At 47.2% G+C, this 14,994-nt stretch overlaps 1 protein-coding gene across 3 annotated transcripts in view; it reads left to right on the plus strand.

Annotated features, from left to right (window-relative positions):
- Nucleotides 1-14,994, plus strand: part of LOC106821567 (ankyrin-3-like) — a 48,670-nt gene that overhangs the window by 21,677 nt on the left and 11,999 nt on the right. The gene's annotated exons all lie outside the window — the stretch shown is intronic.

Below are 14,994 nucleotides of genomic sequence, written 5' to 3' on the forward strand. Positions count from 1 at the left end.
CTTTTTTTTTATCAAAACTGGACTCGGACTCTGGACTCGGACTGGACTCGGACTGCGGTGGTGTGAACCTCGGGACTCGGGTTCGCGCGGAGACTCGGTAGCTCGGACTCTGACTCGGACTACGGGCGCTGCGCGGACTCGGGGCGTGCGGATCGCTACAACACTGGCGTTTGCCAGTGGTGTGCGTGTGCAGGCTTACACGTGTGGCTGACATGTGTGCGGCGTACGCGTGCGTACGTGCGGTGTGTTGCTGGCAGGTACACGTGAGCGTGCGTGCGTGAGTGTGCACGTACACTGTGCGGATCGAGCCGGAATGAGAGCGTCGCGTGCATGATGTTGTGCGTGCGTGCGTGCGTGTGTACGCTACACGTGCGTGCGTGGCGTGCGTCCGTGCTGTGTGCCACGTACACTGGTAGCATGCGTGCGTGCATGCGTGTGCAGTAACGCTGCATTCCGTGCGGGTGTGGTGCCACTGGCATGCGTGCGTGCCATGCGTGTATGCAGGTACACGTTCGCTACATGCGTGCTGTGCGTATGCGTGCATTGCCGTGTGCAGTACACGTGTGTGCATTGTGTGGCGTGCGTGCGTCATGTCGTGTGTTGCTAGGTAGCACGTCATGTGCGTGCGTGCGTGCGTTCGTGCATCGTACACGTGCCGTGCATGCGTGCGTCGCGTGCTGTGTGCGCAGCGGTGTGCACGTAGACGTGCGTGCATGCGTGCGTGGCGTTGTCGCCTTGTATCCGAGACAACTATCACGCATCTGCTTGCTGCCAAACTGCCGCACGAAAACACAGACACGAGCTCACATACGAAACGTGTCAAAGTGACGGATCCATTTCTCGTTTTCACTGCGAATGACATGGCTTAGTGAGACCAAATTAGAGATTGCTAGTACCTTCGAAGTGGACATGAGAAGAAGAGAAAGGAAGTGGTAGGAATAACGCGAAGGGACGAAAGACGAGTGACAGTCAGATTCAAACCAAAGGGACAGACATCTTATCGATCATTGAAAACGGTTAGCAAGGATTAGGCGCTGTATCGATAAAAACCTAAAAAGTTTTAGTTGTTAAATTCTTGTAAACTTGGCGTCCGTGTTATAATATGTACAGTTGTGTAACTATGTATGTAGTGGATCTCGCAGCCGCTTCGACACCAGCTGGGAGGTCTCGAGTCCGGAGGGCTCGAGTCCGAGTCCGAAGTCCGAGATCCATTGGCACTTCGAGGCCAAGACCGAGACCGAGACGAAGGAAAAACGTTCGAGGCCGGCCTCGAGGACCTACAACACTGGCTAACAGCTCCCAAAAGTTAAAAGAAACAAAGCATTTCGCCGAGGTGGGATTCGATACCCAAATCAATGCGTTTAGGAAGTCGCGATGCTTTATCCATTCGGCTACTGGCCGGTTTATTGGTGTAATGCACGCATGGATTGCAATACGTACGTGATGTATAATGTTAATCTGTACGCCGATCGTATTGATTTGAATAGATATGTTTTATTAAATTTTTAACTTTTTACTTTTTGAAGATTTTTGTTTCAGCGCAGAACGCACCTCCAGACGCTGCTGATTTGAAATATATTTTAGTTGTTTCGCCTTAGGCTGTGGAGTTACTCATAGTTGCTGCGAACCACAAATCTCGCTGGACACTGAACAACTTTATATATTACTAGCAGAAAAGTATACCCGTAGAACGCCTAGCTAAATGTTGTCTTTAAATAATAACTCCATGTAAGTGACATCAGATCAAAGTTAAATTTTCATGGCTAACTGAAAAGAAAACACTGCACTGGTAGCAACAGAACATGGCAGCAGCTACTGGCCGCTGACTACTGTGTCAGTTACCGGTGTTACGTCTAAAGCTAGAGTGAGCAGGGGGGAATCTGCAGTAGGGGGGGGATTCTGGAGACGTAGCACAACATCTATTGAGCGAACAGATTCTTTGTTTGAGCAGAACCATTCTCCGCAAGTAGCGGTGATTCTGAATATGCTCAATTACGGCGGCAGTCAAAGAGTACGCATGTAATATTCCCAGCGTATGTGATCGCTGGGATCTGACTGTAGCGCACTGCCAAATCTTATTGACGAATAAGTCATTTTTCGAATTTTGACTTCAAATACATTTTTTTCTGTTAAGCTTTTTTTACTTAAACTTAATTTTAAATTTTTTTCTCAGCCAAGAAACCATCTCCCAGACCGTGGTGATTCTTGAATATATCTTCGTAGTTAGCGCGCGAGTTGAGCGTGACAATCAGGGGTGAAAAGCGAGACAGCAAAACAAGACCACACACACACACACACACACACAAGATTGCCAAATATATAGTAATAGATATTATAGATATATATATATATCAGGAGTAGGATAATAGGGAAGGAGTGTGGCATTCAATAAAACAAGGGAACATTCGTTCATTATCTAGCCTTATAATAGCCTACGATTTTACTACGCGGTAACTCTATCCAACTTGAGCTCAAATGCGTACACAGTACATATCGCCTACTATCGCCTGCAGAAATACGTTTCCTCGTTTAGACAAGCAATATGGAGATACAGACTGAAACGTACGACACGATTATCCACTTCTTTGGGCATCAATACCCAGCCTATGCCCGCTCTAATTCAAAAACAAAAAGGCTAACCCGCGAGACCATCTGGCTTCGCGCGGAGATTAGGCCATCAACACATCGACGAGATAACCTTATTGCACCAGTACACCAGCCTAACATACCCGGCGTACAGCAGCCCCCACCTGTCACATACCGGCATGGCCCGTCACAGCGCACAGCACGCCACACGCAATCAGCAGCAGCTGATTCAGGCCTCAAATCTCCCAGCGAGCCACATTGCCGCGCCGCAGTTATGCAGATAGCGCGTTAGTAGGCTGCTTTTGTTTGAATAGAGCGCGGGCAATAGGCTTGATTGATGGGCCCAAAGAAATGGATAATCGTGTTCGTACGTTTATAGACTATAATCTCGCGTATTGAGAGAAAAAGCAACGAAATTGGAATTTACAGCAGACGAAGCTAGAATGAAAGGCTCATTGAGATGTCATTATTACTTAACACATTTGAGCACTTCAGAAAAGAGTTACTCACTAAACCTCAAAAACACGCCTTATCTAAGGAAGTTCTGAAAAGGCAAGAAGTATGAGGCCCATTAGAGCATCACAAGCATCGATAAGTAGTAATGAGCAGGAACACAACGAAACAAGTGTCGATGGCTGATATACAAACAACACCAAAGCGCATGCTATAACTCGTGGGTTTACACCATGCCACCCAACGAAATGCCCAGGCAGTATGGTGACAACATGTGTTGCGTGTGGGTATTTCAAACGCACTGGAGTCCGTGCTGTCGTAAGTCAGGGCAAAGCCAAAGCGTGACCAGGGGTTCAAAACAGAAAACCTAGGAGAATGGCCCAAAATGAATGATGAATCGTCAACAGAAGACCAGGAAATAAGAAGCTATGCTGAAAAAACACGATCTCTAAATCACAAGATGAAGCTGTATGTTGACGCATATCTGATGATAGAAACAATCTGATGATAAACATACACACAGGATCGGTTTTGATTCCCTGACCATCAGCTGATCTAGAACCGCCATGAAGGTGAAAAAACGCCGACAGCTCTTTGTAATCCCTGATGTACCATACATGGATGATCCACCATTGTGCAGGCCTCCGACATGAGACTCAAAGTGGACACGGGGGGGCTGGAGAAACACCCTCTCGCCATGGTCCGCACAACAAGCAAATGTTGCGCGATATCTCGTATATGGCTAAAGTGGCTGCCAACTCCCAAAAGAACTTGCGTACTTGTCTCATACAGCGGACACTCCAATTCCCTGTATGGATTCATTGACTTGGGTCGTGCAGAGACATAAACTCCGCAGACAATGCGCAAGCTGCTAATTTCTACGTTTTTGTAGATGTACCGGGACGCAGCCGTCATAGGTCTTCCGTCGAGTAGAGAGCTGCAAGACCTATCACTCTAAATGATGTTCTGTCGATACAGATTACTATTGTGGATATATCGGCCAAAGCATACACACTCCGGCCACCAGAGATGAAGAATCAACTGTCGACGATATGAAATAGTGGTCCCGCAGACAGTTTTCGATCGAAATTGGATGCTTTAAGGGCGAAGCAGAGCTACACTATGAGAGCCTTGACGCAACACCGCATTATCGCCCCCTCGCGCTGCTCGATACATTCTTCGTCCAAAATTTGAAGCAGAACTAAAGAAATATCTCGGAAATAAGGAGTCGGACGGCATCATTGAAAAGTCACTAGCGCAACACAGAGCTGGTGTTCATTTCACTTACTATGCACAAGCAGGACGGTAGTCTGAGAATTGTCGGACCGAAAAGACACTGAATGAGATCGCTGAAGCGGTGTACAACAACAAATTCAACAACCATTCGAGGAGATCAATCCTTGCGTTCGCAAATGCTAAATACTTCACGAAGCTAGATGCAAAGGCAGGAATACTGGAGTGTCCAACTGTCGAAGGCTACACAAAGCTCACACTTTTCCGCCACACCGTTTAGCGTAGATGGTTTTTTAGCGTCTTACACGTGGTGCGCGCTATGTGTCAGTCAATGACATCTTCCAGCAGAGCATGGATGACATTATGTTGCCCAGTGCCAATGGGTGTCGTCCGGCATGCACGATGACATTGTCCGTGTGCGGCGAAACGGAAGAGCACATAGATAGACTGGTAGGCTTTCAGCTGAAGGTAGCACGGCAAAGAACGGCTAGTGGCTCAATTCGGTTTTTTTTTTTCAATATCAAAATGTGTGGTGAAAACGAACCAAATCAACATTCTTTTGGATCGCCTTTACACAGGGGACAAAGGCATGTTTCCCGACCCAGGAAGTGGAGATCATTATACCGCGAAAATGCCCACACCACAGACAAGGCAGGACCTGCAGAGATTCTTGGCATGGTGACCTGTAGTCAAGCCAACTTGCCCAGCTGCAGGCAGCTACTCTGAGCAGACGCTACTCAAGGAAGTGTTCGTTCGAATTGGCGACAGTGAGGATCACCAAGCAGCCATACAAGGGCAGTCAAGACTTCCGTCGCATGCTAGTTGTCGGGTTACGATACTATGACCGCAACACAGGACGTTTCCTTAGAGGTAAGATGCATCGGCTTGGCGGGCTGCGGAGCAGCCTGGTCCAATGCAAACGGACAGTGCGCGTTCAGCTAGCCAAACATTGACGACCTGCACATGTCTCACTACAGCATATCGAGAGGAGGCAGTGCTGGCGATCGTTCACGCGGATCCAGCGCATAATCACCATTACTCTGTTTCGACCGCCATTTTGACAAATCATGCACGCTACACAACAAGCGCTGGAGCATGATTCTCCGGAAACCGCCTCTGTGCAGCCACCACCTCGACCTCAGAGAACATTGCCGTGAACAGTTCAATGGGTACGGTATTGAAATACACTATAGGCCAGGGCCCAAGATGGTATTGCCGACACCCTTGTCTTAGATCTACCGAACCAGGATCAAAGGATCGTGTGAGATATGAGTTAGCATCACAATGTTGACTGCATTGATAACTGCGACATGATAAATTCGTCTACAAACAACAACAGGAATCAGTTTGAGAACGTGAAACGCGGCACGGAAGATCAGATGTCTCCATGGGCTAACGCCCAGGACAATCTCACAGTTTACCGTTAAAAAAAATTGACTGCGAATCTCTAGGCAATGGCCCGGGAGGCTTTCTGACGGCCAAGGTTTTACTTTTAGTTGTTCTACCTTCCCCAGCTCCATCGGTACCCCCATGCATAGCATCAATGCTGCCGCCACATTCGCAACAACGTTACAAGTGCCTAGAATCTTTAAGTATATACAGTTTACATTGCTTCTAGATATCTAACTGAATAAAAATAGTCCACTTTCTAGGTTAAAAAAGTGACGAATTCAATTAACAGCTTTGATTACGTGCGTGTCAGGTGTCACTGGTCATGCCCTCACTTCCCACGATAACCCCTGCGATATAAAAACTTATTGTTATGCGGTCATAAAAACACTGGGCTGCAATACATGCCGGCCATGGTGCAACCGATTTCTTAGACTGTCGCAAGTTTTTGTTCGTGTGGCGAATCATGCGTTGAGGGAGTTCATGCCGCTCTAGATGTTTTGTATACCCCGTCTACGTTGAGGAACGGGTTGAATTATGCGCTCCCGTTTGCAAGTCTGTTTAAACTGCCGTTGCGCTAACCGTAGGATTTCAGCGTAATATGAGGGGAAAAAGTGCCGGTCAGGAGGACCGGGAGTTTCGTAGAGATGGTGGCTCGAGCAAAAACCTGGTGGGCTGGACCTCCGGGTCGGAACTAATTTCTAACGCTGCCGGCGGCACGGGAGCGATTTTTTCTCAGATCTTCCAAAATTTTCGCTCTTGTAATTGTTACCAGAGCGCTTTGAAAGCTGGCCCACGCCAATAATCTACGCCAACGACTTCGGCCCAGGATCGGCTGTCTGATAGTCAGTTCGTGTCGAGTGCACCGTGCTGCAGGCTGCTCGATGGGGAGAAGAATGTGATGGTGTTCGGGTATCGAGAGCGTGGCGGTGGATTGTACAAGTTGGCGATGGAAGCCAACAAGCGTACGAAGTGCATTTCAGTGAACTTGACGACGGCAAGTGTGGAACGAGAGATTCAGTCATCAGGATAAACGTCTCGTGCAAAGATTTCTGAAATTGAATGGTGTCGAGACGAACTCAAATTTTGGTGTGTGCGAGAGATGTGCTTACAGAAAAGCACATCGTTTGCCGCCCGGAAAACCGCCGAGCGCATCGACAGTGGGAGAGATCGTGCATGTGGATTTGTGCGGACCATTCGACGAATCTTTTTTCGGGGCTGAAGTACTTCGTGTACTTCAAAGATGACTTCACGAGATATCGGTCGGTGTATTTTCTGTAAGTGAAAAGTGACGCAATCGTGAAGCTGCGCGAGTTTCTGGCGGAGTCCTGAACACGAGGACAGGTGATCAAGGAACTGCGCTGCGGTAACGGTGGCGAGTTCATGGGGAATTTGTTTCGAAACGAACTTGCGAAAAACGGCATCAAGTTCTCACCTTCATCGGAGCCTCACACGGTTCGGTCGAACGAGTAAATCGAATTATCGTCGAGTCTGCGCGTGCGATGCGGTTGGCTCATGCTGGATTCAGCAAGCGTCTGTGGGCGGAACTCACGAGCACGGCTGTATACGTGCTGAATCGTACGGGTCCGACGGGCGTCCACGGCAAGTCACCATTCAAGCTGTTGCGAGGACAGAAGCCATCCATCAAGCATCTGCGTGTGATCGGAACAAATTGCTACGTGCATGTGCCGGACGGACAACGCAAGAAAATGGACAGCAAAGCGGTCAAGGGATATTTCATCGGATACGACGATGATAACGGTTGTAAAGGTGTAACGTTGAATTAATAGTTCGATGTATAAATGATGATATAGAAATCCAAACATTCGGTAACCCGAATAAACTTTAATATCTTACACACAGTGTGTCCATCTTGCACAAAGAAACAAAGAAACGCGCACACGCACGTACGCGCGTGTGCTTACTCTGGCTACCACAACCAGACTCTCGACTCCTACATCTCTCTTCTCTCTCTAAAACCCCGCCATAATCGCACATGTCTACACCCGTTCTGCTCACCACCCATTTAACAGTCACCCTAGAATTTCCCAACCTAAAACACGTTTACAATTCTCCCTAATACATCAATGTAGCCGCAACAAGATGTGCGATGCTGTGTCTAGATAGACTATCACTAAAACAACCCCTAGTCTAGCTCCACTGACTACTCTATTTAAACATCTGTACATCACATGTTACAAAGGATCACAGCAGTCGCGAGATGATGCGGTCGCGCAACGTGATCTTCGAGATCGAACCGTGTGCGCAGTCGAGTGTAGTGCAAGTTCCGGTTGTGTCAGAGCTAATGGAGCCGCCGGAGACGGAGTCAACGAGTGAAAGTGAGTACGATAACAGCGAGGAAAGCGAAGATGAAGTAGACGAGGAAGCCATGCCAAGGCAAAGCGGTATAGTGCTTCGTGATCGTTCGAAAATTCGCTTGCCAGCTCATCTCAATGACTTCGCAGTGTCAGACACGAAAAATGTCGCCGCGTTGGCTTGGTGTTCCGTGATGTCGGTAGAAACAGAGCTGGCAACTTTCTACGAAGCTGAGCGTGCATCTGACGGCGACAGGTGGAAGATGGCGATGGACAGTGCGATGGACTCGCTTGCTCAAAATGGTACCTGGGAGCTGGTCGATCTGCCGAAAGGTCGCAAAGCCATCGAGACAAAGTGGGTCTACAGGCGAAAGTTGAATCCGGATGGGTCGATCGACAAGCACAAGACACGACTCGTCGTAAAGGGTTACGCTCAGCGCAAGGGTGTGGACTTCAATGACACGTTTAGTCCGGTGGCCAAGTCGGGCACGACCCGGATGATGCTCAGTATTGCCGCGAATGAGGGTATGGCTTTGATGCAGTTCAACGTGTCGACGGCATTCCTGTACGGCGAACTAGATGAAACAATATATGTTCAACAACCAGAAGACTACGAGGATAGTTCGGGGAAGGTTTGCTTATTGAAGCGGAGTCTGTATGGACTGAAGCAAGCACCTAGGTGCTGGAACATGCGATTTGGCTAGTTCATGGCCAAGCGTGGTTTCTGGGTCAGCAAGGCGGACCCGTGTCTCTTCATCTGGGACAACAAGCAGGGGAAGCTGCTGTTGGCGCTGTACTTGGGCGACGGTCTCATCGCAGCAGACAATGATGAGGCGGCGTTGATGTTTATTGACAAACTGCGGGACGAGTTCAAGGTCACCGTGAAGCCAGCATCTTATTATATGGGACTCAAGATAGAGCGACGTGAAGATGGCACCATCAAGATTGGTCAGGCGGCTAACGCGAAGAAAGTGTTGGAGCGTTTCAACATGGAAAACTGCAAAGCTGTGACGACGCCGATTGTCAAGGATGGTACGGGACAAGGGGAAGCTGTTAACAATGAGACTGCTTTCCCGTATCGGTCGGCAGTGGGGGCACTGATGTATCTGGCGGTTGGTACTCATATACTCACGCGGATATTGCCTACGCCGTGAGCATTGTGTCAAGGATGCTTGAATCGCCGGAGCAGAGTGACGTGCAGCGGGTGAAGCGTATACTGTGCTATCTGTGTGGGACAGTGAACGTCGGCATCGAGTATAAGCCGAAGTTCAAGAGCGGTGTGCTGGAGAGTTTCAGCGATGCGGACCATGGCGTCAGACGTCAGTGGCAATTTCGACGACAGAAGCAGAAGTTGTTGAGGCGAGCGAGGCGGCGCGGGAGACGGTCTGGCTGAAGCGTCTGCTGAAATACATCAACGGTGTCAAGGTGATTCCAGAGCTGCGAGTGGACAATGAAGCGGCGATTCAACTAGCAGAGAATCAGAGTACCACAAGCGAACTAAGCCCATCCGTATCCGTCACTTTTTTGTGCACGAGAAAGTGTGCGAAGGGAAGCTGGTAGTAAAACGTGTCGATACTGAAAACCAGCTTCCGGACCTGTTCACGAAGCCGATGCATAAGCCTCGGTTGGTTAAGCTGTGCATTGACATGGGTGTTAAATGATGAACAGATTTTTGTTTAGCCGCATGCGAGCGTGAACGTGAACGCAGCATGCGAGTTCGACTCGATGAGTGTTCTCACCGTATTTGTGACTTTCGAGTTTCACATGAGTTTAGCTTTCCTGCATACGTTTGCATTGTTTTCAATTATCCATGTTTTTTTATTCAATGCTTCCTCGGTTCACTAAAATTAGTATTAGGGGAAGTGTTGAGTTTTGATATTCAGTGCTGCCATCTACTGTAGGTTGTAATACCTAATCTTACTGAAGAGTTAGTCTTCCTGTAGATATAGCGACTGTTGTTAACACGTTTTTGTCTTACAAAATAAATGCCTATTTTGATAAAACTTAAAAATTTATTCTACTCGCTATAATCTGTGGTCGGTGGTAGAAGTAGAACGGGGTTCTTGGCAACACCAAGGAGCTATATTATTATAACATATGTATAATAATATAGCTTCTTGGTCAACACTGTCACTACACTGTAGTCTACAGCTGTAAACAAACACAATCTTTTCCGCAGGGTAGTAAAAATCGGATCCTCCAATAGCGTATCCATCCGAGCTGAAGCATCCGGGCACTTTTAGAATTAATTGATTTGAAGTTTGGTTTGTAGTTGGCTGGTTCGGAAAGTGTAGGCCCTAGCGAATAGATTGCAAGTCCTATGAATTGATTTGAAGTTTCCTGAATAGTTTTGCACCAGCCATGCTGCAGACGGTGGCTCCATCTTTGGTGGGTATTACCAGTATTAAACATTACTATATAATATCCCTCTGTTCACAATGAAAATACGAAAGAACTTGTACATTAGCATTAATGCTAAATATTGCACAGTTTAGCATATTTTAAATACACAATAATATTTGTACTCTGAGCAATGTTAAAAGAATAAACGTATACGAAATGACTAAGATATTAACTCGAGTATACACAATGCTAATTATAATAGTGTTTATCAATGTTTGGCTTCTTCAATGAACCTTGCTGGTCTGTTCCTGGGTCGACCAGATGTTTGTTGCACCGGGCCATTATGTGTAGCCTGGTCGCTATGCTGCACCTGCTCGCTAAAGCGCACCGACTTTGTCTTGCTCTGCGATACCTTAGGAGTTGCCTGGGGTCCAGGGTAAGTGTTAGTTGGGGCTTGGTCGAATGAGAGCTTAGTGCTTGCGGTTGGGCTCAGCTCTTTGAGGAATTTCCGGTTCCTCATGTGATATTCAGTGTACAACTGTAGTCTTACGTTTCCCCGATAGGGGTCATTAAAGTAGTTCTTGTTCGCAGCAAGTGTGATGCGTTGTTTGTCTCCTTGAGGTAACATTAAACATTACATTGGCGACGAGCGGGGAGCCTGCCTAAAAAGAGTGTCAGTTATCCATCGATGATTCCTAGTCGTCATATCTGACGATGACACAGTCGTATCTGGCGTAGGCAGAGTGCAACGGCTAAACAAAGTTAGCGTGAACCCTCGACAACACGCTGTCACTGTATTCAGTGACACGACAAGATGGCAGCGTCCATACTACAGTACTTGCAGTATCCCACGTTTGACTGCCGTAGTGAAGCAGTCGGGGAAACGGTGGACTAAATGGATCAATCGACTCAAAAACAATGTATTCGTAGCCTACGATATCTCTGAAGATACAAGGAGGAAGGCACTGATGTTAACCCTGGCAGGGGATGAGGTAAATGACATTTTTGACTCGCTTCCTGAAGACGATAAAAATCCTCGTCTCGGAACTAAAGACAAACTGTTTGATTGTGCTATATCTGCCCTGTCAGATTACTTCAGTCCAAAACAAAACAGGGAATTTCAGCATTACCTGTTCAGACATTGTCACCAAGCCAGTAATAAATCAATTGAACAATACTATAGTAGACTGTCCCAGCTAGCTGACACCTGTGGTTTTGCCTCCAAAGATGAAGAAAAGAAATCACAACTGATTTCCGGTGCTGCTAATGACAGAGTCATGAAAAAGGGGCTAAGTGATCCAAAACTTACGCTGAGCCAGCTAGTGGAATTTGCTAGAACATTGCAGCTGACTGACAATCAACACAAGGAAATGACTTCCAACAACAACAACGGTCCGGCCAGCACAACAGCTCCTGTTAACAGGGTACAGCGGAGGAAGCCACAGGCATACAAGTCAAGCTACCGCAAGGCGCAATCAAATTCAGGACAACCTGCATCTGATAACATTTGTTTGAACTGCGGTAATACATGGACCCATCAAGGGGGTCAACAGAACTGTCCTGCATGGAACAAAATTTGTGCTAAGTGTAAAAAGCACAACCACTTCGCGAGAATGTGCAAGTCATCCAGCCAACCACAACCAGAGTGCATTCAGAATAAAAGGGCATTTTTCAAACACCGATCCGCTCAGGTTAGTCATGTGACAACGTCCGGTGATCAGCACCCTGATGGCGATAGGGACTCAGACGTTGAATACGTATACTCAGTTAACCAATATGACCGTCTATACCTCACACAGTCGTCAGTGTCAATGGCGTACCGATCAACATGATGATTGACACTGGATCATCAGTAGATGTAGTCGACGATCAACATGGCAGATGCTACAGCCGTCCCCCAATCTCGAAGACGCAAACACAACTCTCATACCATATGGCTCAACTGGGAAGCTTCCACTTCTTGGTAAATTCTATGCTACGGTCAGCCAGAATAATGTCAAAGTTCATGGTGAGATGTTCGTCGTGAAAGGGAAATTTGGCTGTCTCCTTAGTTACAACACAGCCAGCTCCCTGAATATTATATGTATCAATTGCATCACCGATCAATATCGTGATGACATTATCAGTCAGTATCCAGGACTCAGTGAGGGCGTTGGCAAGCTAAAGAACTTCTCTGTAAAATTTCCGAAGGCCCGACCTTGGCTACACCTTTAGCAGAGAAGGGGTCTCACCTGACCCACAAAAGGTCTCAGACATTCAGAATGCTCCTACCCCAGAGAACGCGACAGAAGTCCGATCTCTTGGGCCTCGCTAATTACTGCGCAAGGTTTATACCAAGCTTTGCGTCAATTACTGTGCCATTCCAGGAACTTGCCAAAAAAGACACTAAATGGTCATGGACCCAGAAGCACCAAGATGCCCTAGAGGATCTCAAATCAGCTCTCACGTCAGACGCTGTGATGGTCTATTTTGATCCTACAAAACAATCTGAGGTGCTAGTAGATGGCAGCCCAGTAGGTGTTGATGCAGTTCTGACTCAAAAGTTGGGTGATGAGATGTCTGTTATAAGCTATGCCAGTCGTGCGTTGACTGCAATTGAACAACGATATTCCCAGACAGAAAGGGAGGCACTTGCAGTCGTGTTTGGCTGCGAAAAATTACACCTGTACCCTTATGGAAGTCACTTCATCATCCTTACAGATCACCGACCTCTCTTAGCGATTTTCAACAACCCTAGGTCTACACCACCAGCTCGGATAGAACGCTGGGTGTTGCGGCTTCAACAGTATCAGGGCCCTCGCTACCCACTCGCCAATTCGCCAATGGCGAACAAATTAGTAATCTGGCGATTGAAAGTCTTATTTGGCGAAAAAAGTGACGAACGTAATTTTCCCGTAATAAACATGACCCAGCAAACATCGATCATATTTGATCGTCGAAACAGCAACGTTTCTTTTTGCGTGCCGGCACATTCCCGGCGGCGGCGGCGGCGGTTTCATTCCCGATTGCAGCTGTTTCCTCGATTGCGGGAAAGTTTTGCTGTCGCTCTCTCATACGAGCGCGGTGCCCACCCCTAGATATACAGCAATAACCACACACGCGCGACTGTAACAATCAGTGCATTCGCCTCCCCCACCCCCACTCCCGTACTTCAATCAATGCCGTCCAGTAAGCAAGCACGAGCCCACATGCAGTAAAAAAAATACACGGGGGCTTGGGGCGAATTAGCCCCCGAAATGCCAAAAAGAGCCCCCGTAAATTTGCATAGAGTTCAATGCAAACCAAATTTTAGAGTGCTATTTTCCTGCACGCGAGCTTGAAAAGTAGCCCCCGAAAAATAAATTAAATTTTTTCCCCTGAGCACATGCATATATACTCTACTACTTTTGTAACTTCGGGATGCTATTGAACCAGAAAAATTAGCTGCTCATCAAAGCTGACTATATTCCCCAGTTAGTACTTATCAGCTTTACTACTTTTTACAGTACCTCACACACAGTACACACACCTACACGCATGCACACGCACGCACGCGCACGCACACACACACGTGCACGCACAGACGCAAAACCATTTGACTTTTGCCAGCGCCGTTGCCGTGCCGTGCCGTGTGTGGAGACAGGCCTTTTTTAAACCCCAGGGTTTCTTCTGAGGGGAAATTAGACAACGGTGGTAATGCACAGTTTGGGGAAAAACGCACATGATGGATTCAAAGGCGTGCAGTGTGTGCGTTATGTGGATTCTGCAGGCAGACGCGGAGGGAGAGAGGTAGAAGGGGTTCTGGGGGTCTCCCCAGCAAAATTTAAAACATTTGAATGTCTTAGACTGCATTTGATGCGCCCCAAAAATAAAATTTCACCCTTTAGTTTAAATCTTACTCTGTTAGCAGACCTACTAAGTCTCACGCTGCGCATTTCGTGGGAGACTCACGCATCTGCACCCATTCTCCCGCGCTCCCGCATGCTCTACGCATTCTCACGCATTCACGCCAAAGAAAAAAAAACGAAAAAAGCAGCCCGCGACACCCCTGTTCCCCCCGACACCCCTGTTACTCACGTCCGTGGCTGTGCACATCGTGTTATTTACAGTAATACTAATAGTTTACAGAAGAGTTTTCGCAGCACATGCATATAGGGCAGGAGGGCCTACTCTACTACTTTTGTAACTTCGGGATGCTATTGAACCAGAAAAATTAGCTTCTCATTAAAGCTTTTATACTGTGTGTATAGTACTGTCTATAATGTACTGCGCGCGCACGTGCGTGCGTACGTGCGCGTGCGTGCGTATTGTGCGTCAGGTACTGTAAAAAGTAGCTGTTTGTGACCCTACCATCCACAACAGTAGAGGGGTTTTAGCAGACATAATTTGGTTAAACAGCTGAGAAATAACCTGAAAACAGAAAGTGTTTGTGACATTCTAACCATCAAAATTAAGGCCCAGAATAAGATATGTTTGACTTTGAAAAGTGCTATGTCCAGCGGTGTGCCAAAAAAGATAGGAGAATTTTCCTGCCAGCAGTGAATAAAAAAATTCAGACAAATTGAATGTCTTTGTCAGTTGATCAGTCAGAGTCATGGTGGTGAATCATAGTGTTAGTGTCTCAGTCATAGACAGGTGGTGAATAATAGTTTGTTTGCATTAAATAAGTGTAGTTTTGTACTTCATGCATATAAAA

Source organism: Priapulus caudatus, unplaced genomic scaffold (genome assembly GCF_000485595.1).
Source record: "Priapulus caudatus unplaced genomic scaffold, Priapulus_caudatus-5.0.1 Scaffold77, whole genome shotgun sequence".
In the NCBI taxonomy this organism is placed as follows: Eukaryota; Metazoa; Priapulida; class Priapulimorpha; order Priapulimorphida; family Priapulidae; genus Priapulus; species Priapulus caudatus.